This window comes from Lontra canadensis, unplaced genomic scaffold, assembly GCF_010015895.1.
Source record: "Lontra canadensis isolate GAN:19392208 unplaced genomic scaffold, GSC_riverotter_1.0 scaffold35, whole genome shotgun sequence".
In the NCBI taxonomy this organism is placed as follows: Eukaryota; Metazoa; Chordata; class Mammalia; order Carnivora; family Mustelidae; genus Lontra; species Lontra canadensis.
Window position 1 is genome coordinate 18,299,443 of NW_022631029.1, and position 17,279 is coordinate 18,316,721.

General features: G+C 37.5%; 1 pseudogene; it reads left to right on the forward strand.

Annotated features, from left to right (window-relative positions):
- The window catches only part of LOC116874119, a 31,740-nt pseudogene extending 17,441 nt beyond the window's left edge, over positions 1-14,299 (forward strand).
- The last annotated feature ends 2,980 nt before the right edge of the window (positions 14,300-17,279 follow it).

Sequence of the window (17,279 nt, forward strand, 5' to 3'; positions counted from 1 at the left end):
GTGTGGGCTTCTTTTTGAAACATTTTGAAAATGTTCTAAAATTCATTGTGGTGGGATGGCTGGGTGGCTCAGTTGGTTGGGCCGCTGCCTTTGGCTCAGGTCATGATCCCAGGGTCCTGGGATCGAGTTCCACATTGGGCTCCTTGCTCGGCGGGGAGTCTGCTTCTCTCTCTGCCTCTGCCTGCCTCTCTGCCTGCTTGTGTGTACTCTCTCTCTCTCTCTCTCTGGCAAATAAATAAAATCTTTAAAAAAAAAATTCATTGTGGTGATGGTTGTATACTAAAAACCATTGGATTGTACACATTAAATGAATTGTGTGGCATGTGAATATATCTCCAAAAGCTGTCTTAAAGACTCCTAAAACTACAGCACCCAATTATTTGAGTAACTGAGTCTGTCTAGACACCACCTTAGGGTGACCCAACTTGAAAAAAAGCACAAAGGCTGTGGCTTTCTCTCCCTATCCTCCACCCCCATACGTGCAAGCCCTCAGTCTCATATTCTCAAGCTGTGAGATCCCAAATAAGTTTAAAGGCCATTCTTCTTTAGTTATTGATCGCTCAACTGTTTACTCAATTTTCTTACAAGAGTAAAAAGAAAAATAATCTTCAGACTTGGATATTTGTCACATGTAGGGTCCTTTAAAACTTGGGTTCTTCTTATCTGTGTCTAAGGGCAGAATGAGAAGAAACTTTTAGGAGGCCCACCAAAGCACATGGAGAAGATCACTGGAAGCTAGTGGACCCCTAGTTATTTCTCTTTAGCCCTTTAGTTCTCTTGAGAGAACATGAAAAACCTGTCAGTGTCCTCCTTCTGATTGAAGGCTGAGCATTGCCAGGTTAGATTAGTTGCCTTGACTCCCACACTACTCATGGGTGAAGATTGAGAGGGTTTGTTTTAATGTATTTTAACTTAAATCCTAAGACAACCTAAATGGTCTAGGATGGGAACTGGCAAACTTTTTCCTCAAGGGACAGATATTAAGTATTTCAGGCTTGTTGGCCATACATTTATATAGTCCATGACTGCTTTCAAGCAACAACACAACTTAGATAAATGGGTATGGCTGTGTTCCAATAAAACTTTATTGATAAAATCAGGTAAGGGGCCCACAAGCCTAGTTTGCCACTCCCTGGTCTATGGAAGCCCTGTACTAGCTTAAAACCAAGACTTCTGATGTGACAGATCACACAGTTGAGAGATAATCTGTCTCTAACTTTCATGGTATTTTTCTCCTCACCTCTCTAAAGTGGATTCAGGCTTTATATCCCAGAGAACTCAGTTCCCCTTGCCCCAGAGGAGAGTTAAAGACTGTATTTTTAATAACCTTCCAATCACAGAGCAATATAATGATAATTATAATAAAAGCTGACATTTACTGAAGGTTTGGTAAGTACCAAGCATGGTGCAAAGCATGTTTTATGACAATTAAATTATTTCATCATCACCATAACCCTATACAATGGACGCCATTAGCTAGGAAACATGTTAGAGAGCTCCAATATATAGATGGCTCTGGAAGGAGATTTCAACCTGGGCAGAGCCCATAATTTTAACTGCTACAAGTATTAGAGTGCTAGAACCTGGTGTGGCACAGATATAAGTTTTTAAAAATTGAAGGAAAGTTAAGTAGTCTGACCCTTAGAAAGCTGGAGTCCCCTAAAGCCAGGGAAATGGAAAGGCTCAGTGAAGATGAAGACCTGTGCCCCATTCCCACACAGAGCTTACAGGTTGACAAGAGCTTTGGTGGGATAAGTACATGGGTCTCTGGGGGACTGAGCACCAAGGTTTAATGGTATTAAAAGATGGTATGGAGTCCCAGTAGTTAGGTCTGTCATGGAAAAAAGGAAAGAGAGGTGCCTTCAGAATTCCCTTCCCTCAAGTAAACCCAGGTGAAGGAGAAACAGAACAATCACCACTAACTGGTTTTCCTGGACTCTTATAAGACCTCAGAATCATTTTCCAGCACTGAGAGGAAGAGTGGCCAAAATAATGCTGAGTAGACATCATGCCAACTAGATTGCTGAGATCTAAGTTAATGCAATTTAATTTGGCAAGCTAAAAAAACAAATGTTTCCTTGACACCAAGAATCACAGAACAAATTTCATGGTACAAAGTTGGGGGAATGCTGGAGACATTGAAGAGGAATGATGAAGAGATGTGCAATCTGGTGACAGAACAAAGAATAAGTTTATGTGTCTTAACTGTTAAAAGTAGAGGAGTAGTGGTCATTGGAGGAAATAGTTCTGAGGAATGAGTGGGGGAGAGGTTGATGTAAATGACCTAATCAATCTTCATATATCATAGCAGAAAGTTACTCAGCACCTAAGCACCCAGACCAAAACTCGCTTTCTGTTTCGGTGCTAAACAGTACTGGGACAAAACTATAAATTTAGTTCCTTGCTCCAGGGAATACCTGCTGCTGGTAGATAAGACCAAACTAACTATTCAAGACTAACAGCTTGCTCATCAACATTTGCTTCAAAGTATCATCTCATGCCCACCAATCTAAAATTAGTATCCCCTTAACTCAGCCCAATTCCATTCAGTTTCTTCCTTGCAAGAAACAATCCAAAATCACCCAAAACTTTAAACATATCTGTCTCTCTCATCTCCCCTTTCTGAGACTCTAGTAAGATTCCAGGAAAGTGATCTTCCTACAGCAGTAAATCTAACAAACTGAAATTTGCCTAATAAACAAGGTTTTCTAGTGGTTTTTCTGAGGACTCGTCAGTTGACAACCCAAAGTAGATAAATTAAAAAGTAGTAGGAAATGAAAAACTTTGAGAGATACTGAAGTAATCCCCCAAAACAAAAATGGTTAAAAGAGTCTCCCTCTGGTGGTGGGGAAGGATAGAGCAGGGGACAACTGTATTTCCTGTTAAGCCTTTCTGTACCAATAGCTTTTTAAATCATGTGAGCATATTTCTAGGGTAAAATATGTTTAAAAGTTTTAAATATTAGTAACAGTAACACATGGCTAGGAGACCATTTCTTGAAACCTTTGTTTATACCAGGAGAGCTGGTATTCCTCTTTCTGGATTCAGCCCTGAAAACATAATATAATAACTGAGCTAACAAAGAAACATTACAAGTTATGTCCATCCCTGTGGCACAAACATAAAAGTCATAGCTAATAGACATATTTTACAAGCACAGAAATGAGGCCAAGAGAATTGAAATTATTGCCCAGGTCCATAATGCACCCTTTACCTGCTGCTGAGAACTATCTAGGTAATCATGATGTGTGTGAATTGGTCTTATCTGGGATTGGATCCCTCTCCCCCAGCTGCTCTCACCACACATTTTCCCAGCCAACTCCTACTCTTAGCTCACCTTCAGTGAGAAAAGATCACAGGGAAAGAAGTCATTTTTCTTAGAGGACAGACCTTTTCCCTCAGCCCCAATTATTTTTTAATCTCAAACCTTAGAGAGGAAATTACCTTTTCAGATTGGAAACCCCGAGTTTCTGCCTCACTCCAGCCTGAGTTTACATACTGAGTACCCTGCTATGAAGGCACTCTGTTCCAGAAGTATTTGGAAGCCTGACGGGGGAACAAGTCGGGGGTTATGGAAGTCCGTTGAGAGATCTCAGCAAACCAAATGCACATAGGCTTCAGTTAAAGAATAAATAGGTATGTGAAGAACTTCTTTGAAAGTACATTTTTGGATAAACACACACACACATACATTCACAAATGACATATTCAAACAGCCTCTTTCCACAGTCAAAGACCATAAAGCAAGTTGAGTCTGGATCTCAGAATGTCCTCTTCCCTGAACCTGGAAACAAAAAGAAGCTATCCACTAAGTCAAGTTCCCCTCACTTCAGAATCCAATCCCAGAACTGGCTAAGAGACACATTCAGGACAGTGATGCAGCTTATTTTTTTTAATACTCCAACCCCTTGTTGGGGTGAAAGCTAGTAGAAATACCAGTAAGTATGCACTGAACAATCATTCATTTAACAACATCTACTAAGTGTCTCCACACAGCAGACATAGCTTGAGACACTAGGGGTGGGGGTAAACAAGACCAGAGTCTCTGACAACACAAAGTCCCAAACTAGTCATCTGTACACAGTACGCACATCATAAATATCAGTGACCAAATGAATCAATAAATAAATTTAAACATTAAGTCAAAAGATAACAAAATCACTCTTGAGTGTTGGACTTTTCCAATTATCTTATAACACATTTTAAAATGCTAATACAAAGTAGCTAGGGTGGAAAAATAGTCAATGATAGGAAATATATGTAATACTACCTTAGAGAAAAAGGACAATACAAACTCTGTATATGGTTTTGTTTGTTAACAAGAAGTATATAGGAGGGGGGAAACCTATAATGCAACAATCCAAAATGTTAACTGTGCTTTTCTTTAAGTAATTTCTAATTTCTTGTTTTCATATTTTTACTTTTCCCTTTTGTTCAATTTTTCTATAGTAAGCACACGTTGTTTGTATGGGGGGGCAAACTGTTTTCATAAGAAGAAAACATGGCTATGGTCATTCTGCACTTAGCAATGGAACTCTTAGTTCCATTAGATCTCCATTAGAACTCTTAGATCTCCATTGAGATCCTCAGAAAACAGACTGGTGATTAGCTCAGCAGTGTCTCTCAGCTTGGCCCTCCATATCACAAGACAACTTTATTTTTCTTTCTCAAATCTCTGTGGCATGATGGAGTTGCTCATGTTCAGAAAAGAAACCAACGATGCTGGGTCCAGGAAGAAACCGCCACAGGACAGAAGGCAGGAAACAATGAGGACCTTGTTTCAGGTAGCATGCATCTGGCACAGGGGAGCTCTTAAAATCACACATGGCTGGAAATGTTATCAAATAATCACTTGTTGTTATTTTTTTATATTTATTTCTTCAGTTCCCTAACTTATGAAACTGTAATAGTATATTTCGTATTTACTTTTGTAGGTCTCATAGAACAAATGCATACTAACAATTACAATAATAGCTAATGTTGCTGCTTACTTGCTGGGTGCCAGGCACTGTGCTGTACTTTGTACGTGCATTATTTCATTTAATTCTCAGCTCCATGAAATAAGACTACCAGCCATCACACTGAAAGATGAGGAAACAAAGAGCGATGGTAAAGAACTTGCCCAATATCGCAATACGAGGTCGCAGAGGTGACCTCAAACCCAGGTCTGGCTGTGTCTCAGACTCCTAAGGACTAATATTCTTAATTATTTACTGTGATTTTTCTCTGCCTATGACAAAAGTTTTCCAGACATGATAGTAGATATTTTTTCCCAAAAACTGGGAGGAAAAAAATACAAGGTTTAAGCTTTACAACCTCTACTCTACCTTTTAACCCATCTCATTTTTTCTTTTTCTTTTTCTTTTTTTTTTTTAAGATTTTATTTATTTATTTGACTGAGAGAGAGATCACAAGTAGGCAGAGAGGCAGGCAGAGAGAGAGGGGTAAGCAGGCTCCCGGCTGAGCAGAGAGCCCGATGTGGGGCTGGATCCCCAAACCCTGAGGTCATGACCTGAGCTGAAGTCAGAGGCTTAACCCACTCAGCCACCCAGGCACCCCCATCTCATTTTTTTCAGGAAAGTAAGGCTTTGGAGACGGAAATGTGCTAAATAATATTTTTCAGACTGAAAGAATTAACTGTTACATATGATGTTATCATTTCTACATTACTTTTTGTCTTGTATCTTATACTGAAAAAACACATGCCATATCATTATTGGGTATTTCCACCAGTCTCAAGGGGTCCAATATAGAAACTGTGGAGGCAGGGTAATATTCCTTTTGATGAATTTATTGCTTCAACTTAACATTTAGAATGTAGTGAAAAGAATCAATAAGCGTATACTCTTCTTGGGACTCATAAACATTTATTTAAACAAACTCAAAGTTCCTTTTGTGTATATTCAACACATAAACAGCCTGAAATTAGAAATTGGATCTATTCCTTTAAAAACCTCAGGTGAAATCATAGTAAATGGAAAAGGGATTGCATGAGACAACAATGGCATGTATACACTCAAGGAGCATTATCTCCTTCTATTATTTGATAACTATGCAAACTGGAGAGGTCAGATTTGGATAAAATATACCACTTCTATTCATGGTCATTAGAGCAAAAAGGAGTGGTTCTCAAACACAAGGCTCTTAAGAAAAATTGAGACCCACAACCTCCCATTTCAGAGATTCTGCCTGCTTTGGGCATCTGGGAATTGCTACTTCACAAGTGTCCCCTAGGATTTCAGGCAGGTGGCACATGGCTCACACTGTTAGATACTTCTGTGAACAACAGTGAATTAAAAGCCTGGGCTCAAGAGCCCACCACACCTGTTTGCATCATGGCCCTGTCACTTATGAACAAGGTGTCCTTCGTCAAGTAACTTAATCTAGAGTCTCCAAGCCTCAGTTGCTTCACTTGTGAAATGGAAAGATAGCAAGAGTATCATTCAGAGTTGTGAGAATTTAAAAAAATAGATTATATATATATATTGTAATATTTATATTCATTTATATAATTTATATTCATTTATATAATTTATATTTTATATATTTACATTTTTAAAAATATTTATATTTTTATATAATATGTATATATAGAGAGAAAGAAACTAATCACTATCCAACACAAAGTAAATGCTCAAACACTCTAACTTGCTGATAATAAATTATTTTAAAAAAGGAAGCCCCAAAGCTCTAAAACCTCCTGCTGTCATTTTTTTTTTTTTTAATTTCTCAGCCTCCTCTCAGGGATATTGACTTGCCTTCATATTTTATCTTTGTTAAATCTCCCATGAATATTAATCTTAAACTTGCTTTGATCATGAGGTCCCCAAATTTTGTAAATGCAGTATTAGGCATTCAAATTGTTCTCTCTACACTTCAAAATATTAGAACATTAGGAGAATCTGTTGCCTAATTTGGCCTTAGTTGGTTCAATAATTGTACCTGGTCTCCCTGGATCCCATTTAGGTGGTGAATAAAATAAATCCCAAAGATCAGAATATCAATGAATTAGTTATCAAAGTATTGTGCAGACATTTTCTACTAACAGCATTCTGCATATGTTTGATTTTTTAAAAAAGATTTTATTTATTTATTTGACAGAGAGAGAGAGAGCACAAGTAGGCAGAGAGGCAGGCAGAGAGAGAGCTGGGGAAGCAGACTCCCCACTCAGCAGAGAACCCGATGCAGGGCTCCATCCCAGGACCCTGAGATCATGACCTGAGCTGAAGGCAGAGCTTAACCCACTGAGCCACCCAGGTGCCCCTATGTTTGATTTTTTTAAATGTTACACATATGCACCCAAGAATTGATACTGTTTTGTTTCCTTCCATTGTCTTTGAATAATACTTAGATTTTCTGTGGCTAAACATTATAGAATCTCTGCCTAAAACATTATGCTATAGTTTGGATTACAGAGCATGGTAAAAATGTTTTAATATTGAAATTCAGGTTTCTGGGGGATTTGTGTTAATTTTTATTGGTATATAATATTCATATAGTTAAGTACACAAATCTTAAGGACACTACTCGATGCATTTTGACCAAGTGAACATATTCCCATAACCACCAGTGCAACTGAGATCTAGAACATCACCAGCACCTCAGAAGGCTCCCTCTTGCCCCTCAGTTATTACCACCCCCACAGGAAACCACTATTCTGACCTCCATCACCCTGACTAATCTCATCTACTTCTGAACTTCAAATAAATGGAATCATGAAGTATGGATTTCCTCTTCAGTATTAAGTCTGTGAGATTCAACTATATTTTTGTAATGGTAGTTCATATTTCTTTTGTACATATATCTATGGGCATTTCTGTTTGGGGCTATTATGAATAAAGTGACTCTAAACATGCTTGCCCATGTTTTTCAGCATACATGTACATGTAGGACAGAATTCCTGGGTGGTAGGGGAGGCAAATTTTCAGTTTTAGTTAATGCTGCCCCCCAAAAAAAAAAAAAAGGTTTTATCAGTTTACATTCCCACCAGCAGTATATAGAACTCCAGTCACCCAACCTCCTTACCTATTTTGGTATTCTCTGTCTTGTCTTTTCATTCTACTCATGTTGGAGGATATGTAGTAAAAATGCACTGGGGTTTTCATTTACATTTTTCTCATGGCTGATTAAACTGATCATCTCTTCTTGTCTGCCTTGGACATTTGTATATAATTTTTAAAAATTCCTCAGGTTTTTGCCATTTTTTTCAGTTATCCATTTTTGTTTTTTATTTTTTAATAAATTTGGGGAGATAATTTTAGACTTACAGCAAAGTTGTAAACATAATGCAAGGACTCCCAATGTACTTACTCCTCAGCTACTTTCACTTGGTGTTAACATCTTACCTTACCATGGTGCATCTGTTAAAGCTTAGAAACCCACATTAGTACATTTTATATTAACTACACTTCAGGCTTTATTTGGATGTCTCCACTTTTTCCACTATAATGTTCTTTTTCTTTTCCATAATCCAAACCAAGCTAGCACATTGTATTTAATCTTTATGTATCATTAGTTTCCTCTGGTCTATAAGAGTTTCTTAGTCTTTTCTTGTTTTTCATGATCTTAATGGTTTTGAGAGGTATCAGTCAGATACTTTGTAGAATGTACCTCAATTTGAATTTGCCTAACGGTTTTCTAGTGATTGGATAAAGACTGTGTATTTTGGAAAAAATAACCTGATATTTGTCAACACTTGCTTTATGACTCAGAGAATGGTTCATTTTAATAAACATACCATGTACTAAAGGGCATTATACTAAGCAAAATAAGTCAATCAGAGAAAGAATTATCATATGATCTCACTGATATGCGGAATTTAAGAAACAAAGCAGAGGATCATAGGGGAAGAGAGGAAAAAATGAAACAAGATGAAACCACAGAGGGAGACAAACCGTAAGAGACTCTTAATCTCGGGGAAACAAACTGAGGGTTGAGGGAGGGGAGGGAGTAGGAGAGGGGGTGGCTTGGAGATGGACACTGGGGAGGGTATGTGTTATGGTGAGTGCTGTGTGTTGTGTAAGACTGATGAATCACAGACCTGTACCCCTCAAACAAATAATGCATTACATGTTAATAATAAAAAATTAATTAATAAACATTCCACATATATATTTTGCAATGTTTGTTGAGTGCAATGTTATATAACACACACATCCACACACAAGCAAATTTGTTAATTATATTGCTTAAATATTCTATATCTACTAAATTTTTTGTTTGAGAGAGAGGTGTTAACATCTCACTATGATAATTATGGATTTGTCTATTTCTCCTTTTATTCATATCTAGTTTTGTTTTTATATGTTAGAGTATGTCATAGGTCTACACAAATTTAAAATTGGTTTATCTTCCTGTTGAAGTGTCCCATTAATCATTATAAAATGACTCTTTTTATCTCTAGCAATAGTTCTTGCATAAAAATTAGTCTACTTCTGGCACAGATAAGCCACATTTCTATGATTAGCATTTATATGCTGAATCATTTTCCAACTTTTTCATTTCAACTTTTCTGTGTCTTTAAGGCATATCTCTTATAAGCAGTATATAGTTGAGTTGTTTTTTAAATCCAGTCTGACAATCCTTGCTTTTAATTGAAATATTTTACCCACTCACATTTAATATATTATATATCTTCCTCAAATTTATGATGGCCTTGCATCCTGATAAATCCATTGTAAGTTGAAAATATCCTAAGCTGAAAATGCATTTCATGCACCTAACCCATCAAATATCGTAGCCTACCTTAAACATGTTTAAAACCTTTGTAATGGCCTACAGTTGGACAAAATCATCTAATACAAAGCCTAGTCTGCAATAATGTATTGAATATCTCATGTAATTTATTGAATACTCTACTGAAAGTGAAAAACAGAATGGTTGTCTGGGTACAGAATGGTTATAAGTGTATTGCTTGTTTACCTTCGTGATCCTGTGGCTAACTGAGTGCCAGGGCTGCCACTGGCCAGCAACACAAGACAGAAACAGGCTGCATATCACTAGCATGGGAAAACATCAATTTTCAGAATTTGAAGTACAATTTCTACAGAATGCAGATTGCTTTCATACCTCAAAAATCAGAGACTATACTAAAATATTTGAATTCAAATCTACCATGTTACAATTTTTCATTTATCTGATCTTCTTGTGTTCCTTTTTTCTTCTTTCTTGCATTCTGTTTGATTAATCAATTATTTAACATTCCATTTTTTTTCCTTTTTTAAGATTGTTAGTTAAGGATTTTTTTATTCATTTACTATTTACTTTAACTATTACAACATACCCTTAAATTAGTAATTGTACCACTTCTCGGATAATGCAAGAATCTTACACATTAACTCCCATTACTCTTTTCCTGCCTTTTGTGCTACTGTTGTCATGTACTTCAATTCTACATGTTGGTTTTTTTTGGTAATTATTTATTTATTTTAGGGGGGAGGGGTAGAGAGTCTTTGAGGTACAAGGCAAGCTCAGGGTCCCCCTAGTACTTCACCATCTTAACTCACTCCCTGGAGGGAGAGAGATCTTAAGCAAACTCTGTGCTAAGCATGGAGGCCCACGTGGGGCTCAATCCTACAACTGAGTTTATAATCTGAGCTGAAACCAAAAGCCCAACACTTAACCAACTTTGCCACAAGGCACACCAATTCTGCATATTGTTTAAACCCAACAGACCTTATTATTATTGTCTTAAAGAGTCAATATTTATTTGGAGTTATTCACATATTACTATCTTCTGCTGCTTTTCATTCCTTCCTGCATTTTCATGCTGAGATCATTAACTTTTTTTTTAAGATTTTATTTATTTGCTTGTGAGAGAGAAAGAGCACAAGCCAGGGTGAGAGGCAGAGGAAGAAGCAGACTCCCCGTTGAGCAGGGAGCCCAATGTGGGGCTTGATCCCAGGACCCTGGGACCATGACCTGAGCTGAAGGCAGACACTTAACTGACTGAGCCAGCCAGGCACCCCTAAGATAATTAACTTTCTGCAAAGAATTTCCCTTAGTGCTTATCTTAGCATGGATTTTCTAGCGATGATTTCTCTCCATTTTTATTTGAATGAAAGTGTCCTTATTTCGCCTTCATTTTTGAAAGGTTTTGTCACGAGGCATACAATTCTTCTTTGGCAGTTATTTTCTTCCTGGTGTTTATATATATCATTGGTTATCTGCTAGCTTTCATCATTTCTTTTTTTTCCCCCTTTAAAAATTTTTTTTAATTTAAATTCAATTAATTAACATATAATGTATTATTATACATTATATAGTTTCAGAGGTAGAGTTCAGTGATTCATAAGTCTTATATAATACCCAATGCACATTACATCACATGCCCTCCTTAATTTCCATCACCCAGATACCCCATCCCCCCAACTGCCCTCCAGCAAACCTCAGTTTGTTTCCTATGATTAAGAGTCTCTTATGGTTTGTCTCCCTCTCTGATTCTGTCATTTTATTTTTTCATTTCTTTCGAAATGTCAGCTGTCAGTTTATTCTTGCTCTTTTAAAGGACATTCACCTGTTTTTTTCTTGGAATATGATTTAGATTTTCTCTTTATAGGTGTCATCATTTTTTTCCAGTGATATTTTGTATTTATTCTGTTTGGAGTTTATAGGGCTTCATGAATCTGCAGTTTGGTATCTTCCATTAGTTTTGGAAATTATTTGGCCATTGTATCTTCAATATTTCTTCTGTTCCATTTTCCCTCTTGCACATTATTAGATTTTTTAAAAAAGGATTTTATTTATTTATTTGGCATAGAGAGCAATCACAAGTAGACAGAGAGGCAGGCAGAGAGAGAGTGGGGGAAGCAGGATCCCTGCTGAGCAGAGAGCCCGACCTGGGGCTCAATCCCAGGACCCTGAGACCATGACCTGAGCTGAAGGCAGAGGCTTACTCACTGAGCCACCCAGGCCCCCCCATTATTAGATACTTTTACAAAGTCTTACATGGGCTCTATGCTCTTATTTTTATTTGCTATTTATTTTTCTTCTCTGCACCTCAAGCAATATTTTCTACCTACCTACTTTCAGTTCATAATTCTCTATTCTTTGTGTCTAATTTGCAGTTAAACTCATCTTTTGATTTCCTAATTCTTTCTGTTCTAGAACTTTAGTTATACTTTCAGATTTTAATTTTATGGTGACATTCTCTTTTATTTTACCTCATTTATTTAACATGTTAACCATGTTATTTCTAAATTATATCTCTGTCAACCCTGATATTGCATTACTTACAGACCTATTTCTATTGTCAGGGTTTTGTCATTTTGTCCTGTTTCCTGGAATAGCTGGTAATTTTGGACCAAATGTTGACATTATGCATGAGTGATTATTAGACTATAGATGGTGTTAAAGTTCCCCAGAGAATATTTTCTTTTCTTTGCCTAACAGGCAGGAAATTTTGATCCAATTAAAACTGAAATAACTGGAGCCTAATCTTAAGATTTTGTGAGAGCTAGAGTGCCTGGGTGGGGTCATCCACTTAAGCATCTGACTCTTGATCTCAGCTCAGGTCTTGATCTCAGGATCGTGAGTTCAAACCCCGCACTGGGCTCGATGGTAGGTGTGGAGCCTATTTAATAAAAATTTAAAAAGACTTTGTGAGGGCTGATCTATTACTGATTTTTCCCTATCACCAGCCATGATACTTCAGAGGTCTATTTTTAAAACCTGGGGAATTTATTGAGATCTCTTCTCCTTGGCAGGTTCTAAATTAAAATTTTTTTCTCTCCTTAGCACCGTGAGGCTGCCAAAAGCTCTGATTAGCTCTTTAAGTGCTTAGCAACTACTTTTTTCTGGGTTTCTTAGGCTTTCACTCCACGCATGCTCAGCTTAGGAATTAGCCTTATGTCTGATTTTATGTTAGAATAGATAATTCAATGCAAACTTAGATTTGTTCACCTTTCCCTTCATTTGAGGGGAAATGGTATAGAGAATTCTGGATCACTTCTCTGAAATTCCTGTTTCTTCAGGATCTTGGCCTCATAAGTCATGGCTACATTTCAGCTACATGGCTGAAGTTAAGTTTGTGGTTCCCCATCCTAGTGATATTGCTGCAAACTCTAGGTCTCTGCTTTCTCTTCAGTTTCTATGCCCCACAAGAGAAATTAACAAATGTCCCAAAAGCAAAGACAGCAGTAAATGTAGGATTCACCTCACGCTTTTCCCCCATCTTCTTGAGATCCTGACCTTCAAGTTTTAGACACCTTATTATTATCTGATATCTTCAAACAGCTATTATTTTGCACTTTACTGAGATTTCATAGTTTTCTCAACAGAGAATTTAGTTTCATACTACAGAATTTGGTTTTATCTTACTATTGCTCAACCTCTAACAAAGTTGAAATCAACCTTTAAGTAGAGTGATACTATATCCCAGTTTAGTATCTGGGATGCTTCTGATTTATGGCTCTTGTTCTGAAATAACAATCACTAGTACCCCTTTTCACTCTCAAAAGTGTCCAGTGCGTGCAATAAAGGATATGATGATTATCTTACCTCTAAAGGTTATTTTATCTTTCTTCTGGCCTCCATTAAAATAGTCATTAGTTATTTATAAAATAATGACAAATGACAAAAAAAGTAAAAAATAAGGAGAGAATTTGCTCTCTTGCAGTTACTGTGGCATGAGGCACCATGAGCAGCAAAGTCCCCTGTGACACCCTCTGCAAGGCAGTGCAGAAAGTCCCACAGAGGAACCAGTGGAAGCACCAGAAGTTTTTGGACACAATGGAGCAGCAGATCAACTTGAAGAGCTATGACCCTCAGTAGGACAAATGATTCTTGGGCACCACTAGGCTTAAGTCCACTCCCTGCCCCCAAGTTCTCTGTGTGTTGTGGGAGACCAGCAGCACTATGATGAGGCCACAGCTATGGATATCTCCCACATGGACATTGAAACCTCAAGAACCTTAACAAGAATAAGTTAACAAGAATAAGAAATTCGTCAAGAAGTTGGTCAAGAAGTATGATGCTTTTTTGGCTTTGGAATATCTAATCAAGCAGATCCCATCAATCCTGGGCTGAGGCCTGAATAAGCCTGGAAAGTTCCTTTCTTTATTGAACCACAATGAGAACATGGTGGCCAAAGTCAATGAAGTGAAGTCCCATAATCAAATTCCAGATGAAGAAGGTGTTGTATCTGGCAGTGGCCATTAGCCACAGGTAGATAATAAAGGATGGGCTTTTGTACAATATCTGCCTAGCTGTCAATTTCCTGGTGTCATTGCTCAAGAATTGGCAGAATTGTCTGGGCTTTATACTTTAAAGCACCATGGGCAAGCCCCAGTGCTTACACTAAGACACAGCTTAATAAACCTTACTGCCACCATTAACACACCCACACCCACACCCAGATTTCTTATATATTATTTGTGTATGCATTAGAATTAGTATTTCTTCTATTTAGTTGAATATCTGACACATCATTCTGGAATCAGAAAAAGAAGTTCAGGGGTGCATGGGTGGCTGAGTGGGTTAAGCCTCTGCCTTCAGCTCAGGTCATGATCTCAGGGTCCTAGAAGCAAGCCCCACATCAGGCTCTCTGCTCGGCGGGGAGCCTGCTTCCCCCCACCTCTCTGCCTGCCTCTCTGCCTACTTGTACCTGTCAAATAAATAAATAAAATCTTAAAAAAAAAAAGAAGTTCATAAATTTAAAAGACCAACAAGATTTCCACATGTTTAAGTGGATAATCAATTCCAATGTCTAAAAAGTTGTAATATCATCAGTGAAAATACAACATGGGTATGAATATGATGTGTTCATTTACAAAAATCAACTGTTTTCCTACATATATAATTTTCATAATCTCATAGGACTAGAAGAAACCTTAAAATGATTGAGCTCAGGGGCGCCTGGGTGGCTCAGTTGTTAAGCGTCTGCTTCGGCTCAGGTCATGATCCCAGGGTCCTGGGATCAAGCCCCACATTGGGCTCCCCGCTTGGAGGGAAGTCTGTTTCTCCCTCTCCCACTCCCCCCATTTGTGTTTCCTCCCTCACTGTGTCTCTGTCAAATAAATAAATAAAATCTTTTTAAAAAGGCAAATTAAAAATAAAATGATTGAGCTCAGCCAAATATTCCTTTTACAGATAAAGACATTGTGGTACCAAAAGTTAATTTAGGGTGACCTGAATGATTTATCCAACATCACAGATAGATCCTGAACTCTTTTGACTCCCAGTTCAATACAATTCCATCTCTATAAACTACCCCACCTAGTGATTTCCTATTAGCAAACTCTTTCTGTTCCTGTAACAACAAATACTCCCCATGCCTATGTCCTAGTACACAAAGATAAAAGGTTTGGGAATCCTTCCATATTGAGTTATATACAGGCAAGATTTATAAATTATAAAAAAGGTAAGATTTAGGCCTTTCATACTAGGCTATAAAGAGCAAGAGATCTTCCTGTGAATTTCATAAAGTAATGATTAATATTTCTATTCACTAAACATTTGCCAGAGTACCTACTAGGTAGTCCCCAAGGATTTTGAGTTGCAGATGGTTCATTAGGAGTCTCTGTTTATTTCAAATGGAAGAATTTACAGAGTACATGATTTATTAGGTAGCTGCAGCAGACACATCTGGTGCCCTGAGTCACATCCACCTAGACTTACATCTGATTTTAACCAGGTTGGAATAGATAATTCCATGCAAAACTGGATTTGCTTCACCTGATAGCATCTCACCTGTAGTCCACACAGTATCTCTAGTTTCTTCCCTGTGGTTGCCCTAGATACTAGTGGGAGGTTTAGGATATTTCAGTAGAATGAAGCTCTGTTATCCACAATCTCAAAACATCACCCTTATGTTTCTCCTTTTTCTCATTTCCAATCTCATTCTTCCTGCTCCCTCATTCCTGTTCCAACATCACCTCTCAAATAAACATGTACACAAGTCTTTGTCTTGGGGTAGGCTTCTGGAGGAACCCCAGCCACATAATGCTCAAACACTACATCCTCCACTTACGAAGTGTCCTAGTTTCAAACCTCTCAACTTCACTTTCAAGTATGAAGGCTCCTCCATAGTTTCTATTTCTATGGCATGTTTTGCTAGACAGTAAAGGATAATAACTCTAATGAATGTGTTCTATTATGATGCCATCTAGTGGCAAGGATGAATCAAAACTCATGGCATCCAAGTGACCATGTTGTAAATATTAAATTTAAACCCTGGTAATTTCACATTACATGAGATAGATAGATGCATTCAAGAGCAGGCAATCTTACCACAATTCCATTGAAGGTCAAAAAGATAAATGTTTGTGACAGGATATTAAAAGGTTGGGATAATTTTATGATATGTAGGTAACACAAGCTAAGACAATGATAAAGATAATCAAATCTCATGCATGAAAAGGCAAAAGCTAATCGCCTACAAGGTCAGGTAGAGCTCTACCTCTATGTTTTGATTTAGCTGAGCATAAAGCCATAGTAAGCACACTAAATTGGTTCACACAGTATAGAAATGTGCCCCAGCACCCAGTGCTAAGGTGATCTCAGGGTAGAAATAAGCAGTAACATGAAATAATAATAATAATAGCATTATTATTATTAATAGCAGCTACCATATACTTATTATGTTATAGACCCTGTGCTAAATATTTTATCCATGTGATCTCATTTAATTTTTACAACAACCCTAAAAGGTAGGTACTGCTAATATTCTCATTTGCATATATAGAAAAGGAGACTTAGAAGATTTTTAAAAATTCTCAAAGTCACACATCCAGTAAAGAGCAGAAAGAGATCGAAACCCAGGTCTGTCTGTTTGCAAAGTCTATTCTCTTATCCAGTTCCCATTTCAGGCTGCATCAGAAATCATGACTAATTTTATGCCATGGACATTGTTAGTGATTGTTATCAATAATGACCCCCCTTTTTATAGATAGAGTGCTAAAACAGTCACAGTTAAATATCTTGCCTCAGGTCACCTAGAAATCAGTGGCCTGCCTAAATTAAGACTCTTTGTTCATTGGACTCTGGTCAAAACTTATATTCTTTCTCTTGACTGACTTCTGCCAGCAATTAATTTATATCCCTAAGCAAAAGATTTGATTGCTTTATCTTAGGTTGTATAACTGCAAATGCTATTATTAGATAAGATATTCTACAGAACCATAAAAAAATCTATCCTAGAGAGTTTAACTCTGTGACATCTTCTGACAGTGAGTTTCATAGTTCAGACAGGTTTGGGGTGAATCAGATCCTCAATGGTCAGCATATATTTTCCTAGCAGTTCATCCTAACACAAGAATCAGGGAGGAGATGGATTTACCATC